Below are 15,799 nucleotides of genomic sequence, written 5' to 3' on the forward strand. Positions count from 1 at the left end.
ATGAACGCTGACCTCGACATCAACCAAACCTTCATAAACTGTTCTAGCCGCCGAGCAGAGCTTGAAGCTGAACAGAGCTCTCACCCTACGAAGTCATTTGCAACGGAATAAAAACGCACCGGATGAAACAAATGATGAAATTAGAAAGAAGAGAAACTTGCATGTCAAGGACCCAGGAAAATGTCCCCTGTTATCTGCATGTTGAGCTATTGTGCGGGTTTATGTTCACTGTTCTTCTGCTTGTAAGCGAAGAGAGCAGCCAGCAAAGTGAGGGCTCTGGATAGCAAGTGCCACAGTGAATCATATGTGTTTATTTAGGTGGAGCTCTCGGAGAACTAGTTACGTGCTGGATTTCTTCGCAGTCACCCCTGCAACATGGCATAAACAATGACATGCTCAGGGCTATCGGATCTGGCATGCCCACTAGTGGTGGTGCTGACATAAATAGGCCCCGGTGCCAAAAGGATTTATGGCGCTCTCTTGATGTTTGTTGAGTCAAATGTATCGTTCCATGAAGACTTCTTCACTTTACGGGGAAATATCATGCGTGTCATGGTAAACACGTTGTGTCTGCGGCTAGTGAGACATCTAAATTGTCTCTGACTTTTTCATATTTTATATCATAGCTTTCGTCTGATTTACCATCAAGCTAATGCTTTGGATTCAGATAGTGGCGTACCTTTGTTAATTTCCTGAACACAAAATGGTTTGTAGATGCAGATATTGCACATAGGTTGTAGGTGTAAATGTCGAATGTATCTGTGGGTTGCAACTGTGACATATTTGAGTGTACGTTGTAAACGTTGTGAATGTACCTGCAGGCTACCAGCGTGATTGATACGACTCGTGTACATGAATGTACGCCAATGAAATCCTATTGATATCAATGTACTAAAGATCCAAGAAACACCAATTTCCCATCAGTACCCATCCCTACACACGGTTCGCACGCATATTCGTGCCAACGTACATGTCCACTTCCGCTGTACTAGGAGAAGCGAACATTTTCGGTTCCATGGACAAACGTCCGAAGACAAGCTGAATTCCACTGTGCTAGTCGCTGCAAAGCGGAGCACGAGCGTAGCACGAGTCCACAGAAGCCCACTCGACCGGAAAATCCCCCGGGCAGGGCTGGTGTCAGCGCCGCCCATTGCCTGCCCGAGGAGGCCCGTGCTGGACCCGCCAGCCCACCTGAGCGTCGTGTGCGTTACGTGAGAGACCTGGGGCATTTGGGAATCGAACGCGAATTGCGGTAGTTTTATGAATCACGTACCTTACGTTGACTGCACTCAGATCGAGAGCATGTCATTGGTCTCGCATTAAAAATGTCAGCCCCAGGAGGCGTCTTTTCGCTAAACGCTGCGTAAATACAATTCATGTATGTAAACAAGCTTTTCTACGCAGCGTTTTTCCAGAATTCTCTAAGCGGGTCATGACATGGATAACTCAAATGCCACGTCGCTTCCAACGGTACCCAGCGCTTATGCATTTTCCTGGATTCTCTAAGCAGGTCATGGCGTCGATAATTCAAATACGAGTCACGGAACGGTGCTGTCCTCGTCTTGATATTGCTGGCATTAAGGTCGGCACTTTATCACAGCGCACTGGCTGTGGCGTCACTGGATCACAGTAGCTAGCAAGTCGTCCAAGAAGCATCAGATCTAGATATGTATCAAGCTAAATACGGCCATGGCACTTTAAATGGATTGAAACATGCATGCTAGCAACATTATTTGTTCTATATTTTTTTTCAAATGTGCGACTACTGCAAGCTTAAAGACAAGTTTAAATCAATTCAGTTGATGCTCGTTGAACGTTAGGAGTTACGTTTGCCAACGCTTTTTGGGATGTAATTACCAAAATATTGACGACTCGCGTTTGTGTTAGTTTGGGATAGGATGTGTATGTGACCGAAGGTCTAGAATGGAATATTGCGGTAACAAAAATACCGTAAATTCTAAACCTTTGTTTGTAAAGGGGTAGTTTCAAGCATGGTAAAGAACCACGGTAGGTATCATTCGTTCTTTCATGCTGATGTTCATGACCCACGTGCTAGGTAAAAGGTCTCTCGCTATGACATGAAGGGATCATTATTTTCAGGGCCCTGAGGCACAGGGATGTTTTTCACCGGGTCAGTTTATTCCGACCAATCACATACGTGTTCTAAAATGTCCCACCAGGTGACAGGGGCTTCTCTATATAAATAGAGACGTGCCAGACATGTACTTCCTGGCACTTTGCCACCCTTCAGGACAGGCTGCACCTTCATGTTCAGTTGAGGGTGGGGGGGCTAAAGGCCCCCACACTTGAGTTTCAATCCCTCAACTTTGAGAGGAAAGTGGGCGAGGTACGGGAACAAACTCGCCTGTTGACCAAATTTAGAAGTGGGTCGTGTCAACTTTTACTGCTTAGCCCCTCTCCATCCGCCCCACCAAAAATTCCTTTCGCGAAAATACGCTGGCGTTTCAGAGCAACATGCTTGCCTTAGCACTCCAATCAGCCAACCCGACAGAGGCTCAGAGGCGGACAGTCGCAGGAATCCCTGGGAGGCCGGCGTTCGAGCAGAGCTCTAATAATTTGGGCCAGAGGTCATGACTGGCAACGCCCATTCAACCTTTGCATGCATGCTAAATCAGAAATAGCCCAGTGCTGGCCGGGTCGGGAGACTTCGTGCCAACAACGCTATGTGCCCTGGGTCAAAGGCGAGTGCTGGGCTTCGTTTAAGCCTAAGCTTGGCAAGCCTAATTTTTTTTTATAAATTTGGTCCGAATCCTTTGAATGGATGGATTTCTGGGATCAGCGCTCACGCTAAGCAGTGCTTGTTGTGTGAGCCCTGACCCCCACCATCCGATCGCGCAGTTCCAGGCAACGGCAGAATCTGGTGGCGAAAGTTTTACGTGCCGCAATGGTCGGCACGGTTCGTCCTGCCCTCTGACGTCAACTGACCTTTAGCGCGACCGCTGCCACCGGCCGCAGGCCACACCTGCCAAGGGCAAATAGCGAGCGCCCTAAAGCGACTGGAACCCATCCCGCCACGGATAGGTGGGTCGGAATGCAGGCGCTCTAACCAACTGAGCCACCGGGACGGACAAATTGGGTCTATCTTTTGAACTCAATGGAAGTGACCCCACATAAGATGTAGTCCGGGTGCAGGGAGGCCCGGCATATCTGGTCTTTACGATCACACTTGAAAAGGAAACAAAACTACCACGTGCTTGCCTGCTATCATTATAAGCCACCAGCAAAAGAACTTCTGTTCGATACCCTTCAAATGCATCCGCACTATCCTGCAGATAAACAGAATCGCCTGATGGTCTGAATGCCCTAGGTCATCAGAAAGCTAGCCAAACCGGCGACGAGCTGAGTAAACCCGTAAATCCAATTTGACCCGAGCGATTTCTTACGCCATCAATTTCGCTTTAAAACGGAGACTGGACGCAGTGGGCAATGCTTCACCGGTCGATGCGCTACCAGGCAGAAGTATGCCAACCTGTAGCTAAATGGCAATTCACGGGCCATCGGAGACCGATCTAAGGCGACTGTGGCAAATGCTGCTTGGTGTGATGTCGATGCCGTCAGTAGTGACCAAACAGCCTGAAAGCAGCTCGGTGCAGAGGCGGGCTGTTGTCCGACATCTCCACCCTTCACCGTGTGCGGCAAATGCGTCACTTCCTAGTTGCGTCACACAACATGAAGGCGACATGCGTTATTAGCGACGCCTCAACAGCGTCGACTGATTTACGGCAATGACTCTTGCTCTTTGGAGGGGCGAGTGAGTGCGAACAAAACTGCCGGCGATTAATCGCGGCTTATTGACCAACTTAGGTTCAACACAGGAGACGGCTGGCTTCCGCCAAATGAGACTGGTAGCACAAGGCCTCACAATGGACATTTTCCACGAGTCTAAAGCGTGCACAAGCTGTATGCGCCACTTTCCGAACGTTGCAAATCACAACTCTGATAGAAGATTTAAATGATACCCGTACCACAATATAATATAATAGCTCGCCTCACTGACTTCCGAACCTTACCAATTTTGTTGAGAAACGAACATAGCACCCACGGTGGGTCCGAATCCAGATATGCCCCGCACGTACTTACAAATATCTCGTGGGTATCTTTGACGTCGGGGCCGCTAGAACCCTGAACAATCACGTCCTCGTTTCAAGCCATGACATCAGTGCTGGGACGCTACACACGTGCCACTACAACGTCATTATCTACCCATCACCCATCAAGACGTGACTAGGAAGGCCCACCCGTTAAACTGATGTTGAACTCGGTGCGAAACGGCGCAGCCTAGCTCAGGCAGTCCGCGACGTGCGCCGTCCCAAGCAAGTGCGCAGCGTGCGCGCCACCCCCTGCCGGCCGCGCGCCCGCCGCGTCCGTGCCAGAGTTAAATGACATACTAACATATGTGCCAGAAACTATTTATCATGGTCAAAATGTGAGTGATAGCCGGACTGCGCTTTTGTCTCATGAACGATGGGGTATTTTGTCGCATTGCATGAGGCGAGGCTGCTCTGCGATAAATAATGCAACTGCTGCGTTTGTGTTAAAATGTGCTGCACCATTGATGTTCTGTGAGAGCCAAGCTCTATGTGTGAGAGAAAATTACATCCGTTTGTAGTTTAAACTAATTTAGCCCTTCGGCAGCGCGCGTTGGAAATAATCAGGTTGATATCTTGGATATCTTTGGTCACATCTATTCAAGATACTTTTATATCATCTTGATATCTTTTTGATATCTTAAGATACGAATAATGAATACATGCATTAGGTCACGATTGAAATCCTTGAAGCTATTATCAGAAGCGCTTAGGACTTTTTGTGTTAATCGATCATGTTGTGTTCATCGATGTCATTTGTTGATACAATACCGAAAAATATATAGTCTGGGGTTGCTCTTAATTGTATCGGAAAGAACGCTGCCAGGGGTTAAAAAGACGTTATTTTTCGTAGAAGGCCTGTGATAGACTTAAGCAAGCAAATGGTAGACACGAGTTTGCACGCCACATGTTTTATCATTCTGCCATGGTGACATGTTGTCCACATGGGGTTGTGAACGATTTCGGAATGCCTCGGAATAGCTTTGTGAATAGGAACAATCCCTACATCAGAATCAGGGATGTTCACATTTGAGCTACGTTGTCCCTAAAGTGCATCCAGTTTTGTCGTGGAAGCTGTCCAGCCGGAAGGCGGATCCATTTAACTCACTATTCAAGGAGTTGAAATAAAAATGGTATGTATACCATATATCTGTATACCATACATACCAATACACCGTATACAAGGTGCGGAGCAGTAGGGTAATGAGCAGGGTAAAAAGCGTGATATACGTGCGCAGCAGGAACACCAAGTTTACCATCTGGTTTGGGAGTAAATGCTACATAATAGCCTTTGCTACAGAGTACGGCATGAACTTGAACAAGGAGCCTGTCAAGTGCCTGTAACACACGATTCTTCGCCGTCCACGTCAGCACAGCGAAACAACATTACCAGCATATGTATGGCGGTGTGACAATGCGCGCCATCCCTGCAAGGGGCCGCGGTCTAGTTCAACCGGCCCGCCGGCTGCGTCGTTCCAAGAGCGGCTGCTGCATGAACGTCATCGCCCGCCGGCGGCGCGCTCGCCGCTTCATTGTCAAGCCTCTCCGCTCGCCGGCAACGCGCTCGCCGTCTCATTGTCAAGTCTCTCCGCTCGTCGGCAGGCCGCTCGCCGCTTCAGTGTCTCACCACTCGTCGGCAGCGCGGTCGCCGCTTCAGTGTCAGGCCTCTCCGCTCACTGGCAACGTGGGCTATACTTGGAGCTTTTGAATAAATTGTGATTAGTTCTGATCAGAGTTCGGCCAGCGCTCGGGGATTACTGAGATGTGCGACAAATTCGTCATTCGAGTGCAAAGGAGGTGCTCGCTGACTATGAATTCATTATTTGCTCATGCATACCATGAATTCACAGCATGGTTTACATGAGTGGCGTAGAAGAAAATCACGCAAGTTGTTCAGTGCATTAGCAAGGAACAGTATTCATGTAGATAAGACAGTAGTATTAGCCTCAATCCTCGGAGAAAAACTAGGAGAGTGGAAATATGGTTGGGTCGATATTTCGACAACATGCCTTTATCGAAACAACAGCTTCTGCTATTGTTCTGATAAAGGCATGCTGCCGAAATATCAACCCAACTATATCTCCATTCTTCTGGTTTTTCCCCCGAGGAATGAGACTAGTGCTACTGTCTTATCTATGCGTAGAAGTAAACCTGAACTAGTGAACTAAGCACCTGCAAACTGTGTAGTGATGCTAACTGATCAACCACCGGCGACAGCTTTATGAAACAATGCGATAGCCCGAATGGCATATTTTCGAGGGTACCAAGACCACTGAGCGTGTTTGCTCATTTCGTGTTTTCGTGAGCTGCTCCGTAGTTTGAACCTGCCATTGACAAAACTGACGAGACACAGATGAGGGAAATGTCTGGCCAATAGCGTATGGCAGATGTGTCAGCAGCCGCTTCCAATTTCATTAAAATTGGCCTGCGGCAACGTTCCGTCATTAAAAATCCTAGTTACGGCAGCTCTAGCACACCTACTTTTCTCAGCGATTTCAAACAGCGTTTGCAGGCATGCCAATGTACAAAGAGATACAAGTCCACCAGTACAAACGACCAACAAGTATGTGCTCGATCAGACCTAGCCTGATCGAGCAATACCATGCCTGGAGTCACTGGTCTCACCCAGCACCGAATGTAAACGCAACATTCGACATGACACGAACGCAACGCGCGCTTCTGACCACTCACCAGGTCATATCCCGTCTCCTGATTCCCGACCCCACCATACACGTGAGTGGCGCGGCGGCACGGACTGCGCGTTGGTGGCAGCGCTCGCGACCCCACCAGTCTATCGCGGCGTCGACGTGGCCAGCCGTCGGCGCTGGCGCGACCCCGCTCCTCCCCGCTGTCCGCGCGACTGAGGCGCACACCGCCGTCCACCACGCCCGTCCCCTCCCCCTCCTCGGTCCCGCCCCCTCACCCGTCGGCGTCACCGCCCGCTGGCGCTGCGGCCGGCCGGCTCGCTAACCCAGCCGATGAGGAGGAGGTGGCGGCCGGACGATTTCGGTTTTGTTGTGGACAATCTTACATGAGACTAGCGTTTTCGGGTCAGTCGGCTAGCCGACCGCGGCCCGGCGGCTAGCCGGCTAGCCCGTGGGGCCATCTGAAGAATGCTTATGACTCATGTGGGTCCCAGAACTGTTTTGGCTTTGGAGTATGGAATGGTGTATGTAGTCCTGAGCTTTCTAAATGTCATCAAACCAATTTAGATGTACTGCCAGATCCTGGGATCAAAGCCAATTACTCATGATCAAATTTCCAAAGCTCAGGCCAGGCAAGTGCGGTAGCCAGCGTGTTTGTTCGGTAGCATAACGCTACCATGTACAATTAATAACTTTTTTTTAAAAAATGGCCTTCAGATACCATGACAGTTCAGCTTCATACCTTAAATAAACGCTCCATTGTTTTTCTGTTGTTTTGTATTACCATTTTTCACCAAACCAGTTACTTTTCCACTTTGCATTTAGCGACTATTCGATAACAACATCGTTTACGTGCACGTTTTTATCACATGCAATTGCCCACGTGTCTCTAAAGACTGCTCTTGAGTTGACATCAGCTGACACTCTACACACAAATACATGGCTATAACGTGGAACTTGCCAGGGAGATAAAACGATTAGCCAAAACAACGAAAAGTGACAGGGATAAAACCATTCAAACACAAGCGTGCGCATTTGGTATGAAACACCCTATTGTGCCAACATTGTCATGGCAGCGCACTTTAAGCTTGTCGGATCCAGTCGTCTCGCCTCCACCGGCGAGTGGTTCAGGGGACAGGTCGCCTGTCGTGCGAAGGGCCGCTATCCTGTTGCCGTGCGCATCGCCGGAGGCGCAGGCTCTGATCCATACGAGTAGCACGTTCACAGGTGCAAGTTATGTTTGAAATAGGCTGACAGGATCCGCAGCCTCGCCTCGTTCAGGGGCTTAATGCGCTGCGACAATAGTTAGCACGTCACACGTTTGGCGGGATGTGGTAACGCGCAGGTCATCCCGCGCGTCACACGTGTCATGCGTCGTCATGCGTTCAGAGGCTGGTGACTGCTTTGGTAGCAGAGGCAACTGCTACCTCCAGAAACCTGGCGTCATTAAGAGCTGGCCCCTGGCTACATACCTGAAATGCAGTGTCTCACGCGCGAGATGACTAGACCCTGCACGCTGGTCAGCAGCACTCCTGGTAGGAAATGTCTCAGGTGGCGAAGACCGATCAGGACGCCGATGCTCTTTTGGACCACGTCACTGACGTGTGGGTCCCAGCTCAGGTGGCTGTCAAATAGCACACTCAATTATTTCTTTCTGTCTAGCTGTCTCGCACGGTTCGCCCATCCACCCGTACACTGACAGAGAAAATCCCGCCGGAGTTCAGTCTGGTGTCAAGGAGAGGGAGTTCGGTTTTGGATGCGTTGAGCGGAAACCGTAGGCGTGGAACCATGATGGGGAGGACATGATGGCTACCATGCGTTGGATGAGGGAAAGAAGATCGCTTTTGGCATTGGATGCGGGGATTTGGTTTGTCAGCGTAACGATTCACACGGGCATCTTGCGCAAAGAAGATTGCTTTTGGCATTGGATGCGAGGATTGGTTTGTCAGCGTAATGATTCACACGGGCATCTTGCGCACGCAGGCTGAGGTCGTTGGTGAAGATTGTGAATAAAAGAGGAATGAGAGCTGAGTCCTGGAAGACTTCCAAGGTAATGGGAAGCGGCTGGGAAGCCTCTGTGCCACTTGAAGGAGGAGAGATACAGACTTGCTAAGAATGATAGCAATGAGGAGAACCACGCCGGGCCAATGTTATAGGGCTGGGGCTTGAAACGAAGTTGAGAATGGAGAATGACGTCAAAACATATAATGATATCTAAGAGACATATGAGTACGAGAGGACCACAATCCATGCTGTAAAAGATGCGGCTGGTCATGTTGAGCGAAGCAGCATCCATGGCGTGGCGGGAACGAAAACCTTGTTGGGGTTAGGACAATAGATAATTACTGGACATATAGTTGAACACCTGACGCAGCACCACACAACCGACAGTCTACAATCTTGGCCATCATAAGGACGACGGAAATGGGGCGGTAGTTAGAGCCCAGGGTTGGATGGCCGGATTTGAGCATATGATGAGCCAGGGAGTGCTTTCAGCAATCGGGAAAATCGTAGAAGATGAGGCAGGTATTAACAATTTGGAGAGGAACAGGTCCAATGAGGCCAAACCAGAGGAGCAGGACACGAATACAAACACCATCACCACACACCCCAAAACGTTTCATAGCGAATATGACCTGGTGCAGTCCGCCGTTTTGAAATGACGCAAAATATTTTTTAACGTTTCGAAAGACTAAACTCAACCCACGATATGGAAGTGGCGCTTGCACGTATCGGTAACAATGGCCGAATGGTTTACGAAGCGAACTTCTTATGGATACAAAATTTACAAGTTTAACCCATGCGCATGCAGTGTGTAATGGCTTCATAAATCCCCCACAACCAGCTAGCCGCTCCTTGCGACTACTCGATCGATTGGCAGCTATCCCAAAAGCCTATTATGAGCTCAAAGTTCCTGTGCTGGCTTAACGATCTGCAATATACCAGAGGGTACTGGTTAAATGACGCTTCAGTGATAAATAACATTGAGACTGATGACCCTGAACATTTTGAGATGTGCTCATCGTTAAGAGTGAAACGGGTTTAGGTCCGTTCAGTAAATTACCATTATTGAAGACATGCGCATACAAAAAAGTCTCCCAGTCTGTACGGACACTGAAACAAAAAACCGGCAAAAAGATGAATCGTGCAAGCTCCCAACACATCGTATACAATTTTACGTTAGAAACTGCAAAAACCACACCGATTGCTAAGCTGAAAGCTTGCAAAGCCACGCACAGCGCATTAGATAAGAGCGCTGCTAACGCGATCATCAACCACGGCTAATGGTCTTATTTAATAGAGTGCTGGACCTTGTAAACTTCCGACTTAACCGTAGGTGTGGTTTTTGCAATCTTTTGTACGCGCGCCCGGGCGGCCGTTTGAATACGGGGCGCTTGGCTTGGGGGTCAGTTCGGCCCCAAGGTCCCAAAACCTTAGAAAGCTAAAAACACCAAACTTACAGCGTGTAATGGCCTATATGTGAACACACTTCACAAAACCCGAGGTGCTTAGCTGACAATCTTTGAGTCAGATGAAGTCATACCAGGTCAAAATACAGATTGGTGTCTTAAGTGCACCCATACATCCTCATGCAACCATTTTGAACCTGGATACCTGTTCTAAACTAAATTTCACTGGTGTCCATTTCAAGTCAGTGACTTGTTTTACTTCAAGAAGGCTGTGACGACAAAAAATCCATGATATTTTTTTATTTACAAATATGAATAAACGCCAAGTATTGCGCTAGGTGGTATTTTCCTACAAACAACAGGTTGACCTGGGCCATTTCAGGTCAGTGACCTCTTTTGTTATTTAATAAATCCAAGGAAGATGTGTGCTGCCGTCCCTGTCATACAAATATGAAATAAGCATAAAACAAACTCACAAGGTAAGTTCTCCAAACAAAAAGCAGCTTGGTTTTTACCTCGACCTAACGTTCGTCCAAGGTCAATGTAAGCTGCGTTAATCCTAAATGCAATCGTCTTCTTGTCTTAGAAATTATCCCATAGATGCATGACCCCGTTTAATACTCCGTTGTCATATCAGATTGCACGGTTCCCTAGGAAGTGCCTTCGCTGACAGTCATGGGCTACTTGGACTTGCCATTGATCGGCGGCATCAAGAGATGTGTCTTATTTTTATACCAGAGGACGCACTGTTGAATTACCTACAGCTAGACAAAGTTTGGCAAGCTATGTCGCGCTGTTAGGAAGTCATTTTGTAAAACCTTCGGGGTCAAATTAACCCCTTTTTACCCGAGCGCCTGTTAGCGTTGAACTATACACGGAGTGTTGAGAGCCCGGATGATTCATCTTTTTTGGCATATTTTAGTTGCACTTTCTGCACAGACTGAGAGCATTTTCTGTATTCACGTGTCTGATTTTTAAAGCGTTATATCTTATTGAGCTTTTCTGAAACCTTCCATTCTTGAGAATCACCTCATCTCGAATTATTGAGTGCCGTCCGTACCCCCAATATGACTATTTAGCAGTACAACGTCGCTGAACCAACATCTCCTGGTATATTGAAGCTCATTTACTCAGCGAAAGAACCAAGCACATGAAAGCCTTTTTTATATCACGGCAACCAACTTTGTTGTTGGCGTGGCTTCCTAGCCTGTAATAGAAGCAGAAATGATTTGGGTTCAACTTTTGACTGTCCTCTTTAACGACGGCAAAGTGACACCCTGCGCAACCACATGGTTTGAGCGATAGGCACTTAGTTCAAGACGCTGAGACCGAGCGGGTGATAAACTTCAGTTGTTACATGGTCTAAGTTACTGCATTTACGCATGAAAGGATTTGATCTCCCGGTTTTTCGGCATGTGAGTTGATAATTTTCATGCTGAAAATAACCGTCTTCAATATGCAATGAGTCACTGGTTTAACAATGTTAGCAAGCAACCATTAGTAATATTGATACAACTTGACGCATCGAAACTGTGCTCATGGTAACAAAGAAACAAGGTTGGGGAAAATTACATTTAAAGGCTGAGGCACGAGACTTATTTAGAAAAGCGCAAATCTGTACAGACACTGTCACGACAAGCATGCCAAAGCACTTTGAGTTCCCATGTCCTGTCCCCCGATGCATGGCACTTCCCTGAGGCCTGCACCCAACACGGGTGGCTAAGCCGGAAGGTCACGATGCCTACACCGAGTGCAAGATTAGAAAATTACTTACCACCAACATCAGGCATCACGAGCACACCACAGATATTACGAACATTCCAGCCATTTGGCTTCTCACGTTCTAACACGCAATACGCGGCACTGTACTAAGGGCAGGTTCGAAGGCAAGAGGCGGAGTAAAAAGGCTTTGATGATCCGTACCGGGCATGGGGATGGAAACAATCCTCCTAGCAGCCGCAGCAGAAGTAATCACGACTAGAAAATCACTGCTGTCTGCACGCGTGCAGAGCCTACACAATATCGCTCAAACCCAGTCCCAAAACAGCACTGATGTGCTGCACCTTTAATAAAGATCGCGGATGTATGACATCATGTATCTTTATTGTGTATCTTGAGGTCCACTTTGTCCCTAAATACTGTCAAAATTTATATTTTGAGGTTAGTATTGGCTACGCTATGGTTCACTGACGCGTGCCGGTCTCCTGATGGTATGCACGTTCTCCGTAAACGTGCCCCTCAAAGGCGTTCATTAAACCTGCCATGAACACCACGATTTGCTTCACTTAAAGAATATCACAGAGCCAAGGTTATAGGAGATCGTGTACGCTGCGCTCTTTCGTATGCATTTTCATCGCAGCTTTTTAACACAAGCGTGGCAAATCCTACTCTCAGCTGGATATGGTGGAGCCTCCGGGACAGATCGCGTTAGCAGGACTTCAGACTGGAGCCACCGGTTCACACTACCGTAAGGTCGTACGAGCCTGGAGTCTCCGGGGCAGATCGCGTTAGCAGGACTTAAGACTGGAGCCACCGGTTCACACTACCGTAAGGTCGTACGAGCCTAGAGTCTCCGAGGCAGATCGCGTTAGCAGGACTTAAGACTGGAGCCACCGGTTCACACTACCGTAAGGTCGTACGAGCCTAGAGTCTCCGAGGCAGATCGCGTTAGCAGGACTTAAGACTGGAGCCACCGGTTCACGCTACCGTAAGGTCGCACGAGCCTAGAGTCTCCGGGATAGATCGCGTTAGCAGGACTTCAGACTGGAGCCACCGGTTCACACTACCGCAAGGTCGTACGAGCCTGGAGTCTCCGGGGCAGATCGCGTTAGCAGGACTTAAGACTGGAGCCACCGGTTCACACTACCGTAAGGTCGTACGAGCCTAGAGTCTCCGGGGCAGATCGCGTTAGCAGGACTTAAGACTGGAGCCACCGGTTCACACTACCGTAAGGTCGTACGAGCCTAGAGTCTCCGAGGCAGATCGCGTTAGCAGGACTTAAGACTGGAGTCACCGGTTCACACTACCGTAAGGTCGTACGAGCCTGGAGTCTCCGGGGCAGATCGCGTTAGCAGGACTTTAGATTGGGGCCACCGGTTCACACACCGTAAGGTCGTGCGAACCGCTGGATCGCACAGCGTCAGTCGCCCGTTTGCACGGCTCGCCGCCTACAAACGAAACCTTCAAATAGGCATAATTTGTATACTTTACCTTTCTACGACTTCTTCGATGCGGCGTGCTGAGAACACCCGGCACAAACAGAAGACCTCATTCGATGTTCCACACATCCCTTCTCGCGAAAAATAATTGGTGCTTCGGCTAGACTTCTCTCTCACGAGTCCGGATCACACGATCTACATATCACTGCCGTCTTTGTAGCATCAGGGCTGTGCTCGGAGTAGCCGTGGACTGCACACAACTGCAATACAGTATGATGGGGCGGCCGTGGTTAAGTACAGTTCTGTGTTACAGCGTGCAACTAGTGTCACAAAAACGGTGTCGAGGAATGAAATCGAGGCATTTTGAGCGGAGTTTTCCATAGTAAAAGAAATACTGGGATGGTGCTGATTGCATTTTGCAAAGAAGCCCAGAAAGGGGCGTAATGAATCACTGGTTAGCGCCTTTAACTCCCTTTTGGAGGCCCGTGCCCGGTTGTGCCATGACTCCTAAGCGCTAATATCACCAATGCAGTCGCTAGCGCTCCATAAAAGGGGTTTGACGATGTGCGTCATGTTCCATTTTTAAAACGCCAGGAAATCTAGCAATGAGTTGAACCTATGAGCCTGAAGCCAGAGTGGTATCGATATATCGTATGCACAATATTGGTCTTAGACCACAAATAACAGTCATAACCAGGGCTGCCACTTTCTGAATCCGTTTGGGGTGCTGAACTAATAGGATCGACCTACCCTGCCCACAAAACCTGATTTTTCCCGGATTTCGGCCACTTTAAGTTGCGTTCCCGAGGCCATTTTTTGAACGATTTTGTCGAATCAAAAAAAGGTTATTGCGGGGGAATGGCTTTTCATTTCAAGGCGACGTGGGGCTACAACAATCACTTTGACGGCGTGTTGAGTGTTACGTCGTCACACACGTGATGTCACACGTTGTCACACGATATCATTAAACATCATTCAAACTATGCGGCGTTTTTACCTGCGGAGGCACCTCGATTTACCATGAAACCGACTCATACCAACAGCTACGTGCATAAAATCGAAAAGAAACTTAGTGTGAAATGTGTTGTTTGGAGCGTGGTGAGGGGCTCCATTTGGACGTCTTATGTTGTTGTCCTATCTACGAGAGTACTCAGTGAAGGCACAGTTCAACTGTAGACCTATATTTCGGTACATTTTTAAAATCTTGCGTGAATCAGTATAAATAGATTTAACGTCGAACAAAAAAACAGACAAAGTTTTGAACGAAAAGACCTAAATGTGCGTACCTTGAGAAGAGCCGCGTGGTGATGGTTAACAACGTCCTTTTAAAAGGAAACGTCTAAAAAGAAGAAAAGAAGAAGACCAGAAAATTAAAATGGCACACAATGGCAATGATAATTAAATGACCTATGGACAGTGAACACTTAAAATGTATCGATAGACCAAAAATTTGAACGGTAGACGGAGAGACGGAGAGAGCGACAATGACTTTTCACTTGTTATTACAAAGTATGCGCTAAATGAGAGAACGACGGTGACAAGAGATGCCCACACATTGCAACACGGGTGTAATGAACTTACCATCGTGCGATTACATACCATCGTGCAATGGTGTTTAGCCCGGCTGAAGCCCGGTCCCATATGGGGCTGAGTGTCGTTTCGCCTACAAATAGTTTAATATGGAAAATGTGGGTTTAATTGCAAATACAAGTCATTTTAGAACTCAATCACATGTAACATTTTATCAATAAAAAGAGAATAATAACAATGTAGGAGAATTAAATACACGATTTCAAGTCCCATATCACAAAGCAGTCGGCTGAGCAGGCCGAGCATTACGCCGGGTACCAGGCCGGTCTGCTTACCTTTACACATTATTGCGTGTCGATCTGAGGCACTGTGAAACGTGCATTGTAGCACCAGGGACGGTAAAAGTTGCCGACTTGGTGGATATGGTCGACGACAACAATGTCTACTTTCAAGCGACGCTTGGTGCCAAAAGTGTATTTGGCTGACAGGTTTGGTGACGGCCACGGCAAACTATTACAGTGCGCGTTCCGCAGCCTTACACTGGCTTCAGCAGTGATGCATTGCATTCCATAACAGCTGCAAGCCTTTCCGTAAATACCCTTTACCGTGCCCTGCAGGCCCGTGGTATCTTTCTTAGGCTCTATCCCAAGCCGGCGACAAAAATATCCTATGATCTTTAGTTGGTCGCTCGCATCTGTGACAGGTCGGCGGCAAATCAATGCATTTCTTATGGCCCGACCGGTCGGCCAATTCTCTATTTTTACCAGCTGACTCTCAGTGTCTTAGACTAGACAGTTTGAATTACTGAAAAAGATCTAGACATAGGTACTCATCTGGCCGCAACGGCACGTTCCGATCGTTGCGATGCGACTGATATGAGGTGAGCGGTGACTCAATTCACTCCGACTTTGCATGCGGCATTCGCATGTGGTGTCATGAATGCATGC

At 48.1% G+C, this 15,799-nt stretch overlaps 1 protein-coding gene across 1 annotated transcript in view; it reads right to left on the minus strand.

The window, feature by feature from the left end:
* LOC119105841 (NT-3 growth factor receptor) overlaps positions 1–6,953 on the minus strand; it is a 49,077-nt gene extending 42,124 nt beyond the window's left edge. Inside the window, exon 1 of the mRNA XM_037229394.1 lies at positions 6,801–6,953. The gene's annotated coding sequence lies outside the window, so the exon portion shown is untranslated. The remainder of the gene's footprint in view (positions 1–6,800) is intronic.
* Positions 6,954–15,799: the final 8,846 nt, after the last annotated feature.

This window comes from Pollicipes pollicipes, unplaced genomic scaffold, assembly GCF_011947565.3.
Source record: "Pollicipes pollicipes isolate AB1234 unplaced genomic scaffold, Ppol_2.1 Scaffold_6138;HRSCAF=7277_pilon_pilon_pilon, whole genome shotgun sequence".
Classification (NCBI taxonomy): Eukaryota; Metazoa; Arthropoda; class Thecostraca; order Pollicipedomorpha; family Pollicipedidae; genus Pollicipes; species Pollicipes pollicipes.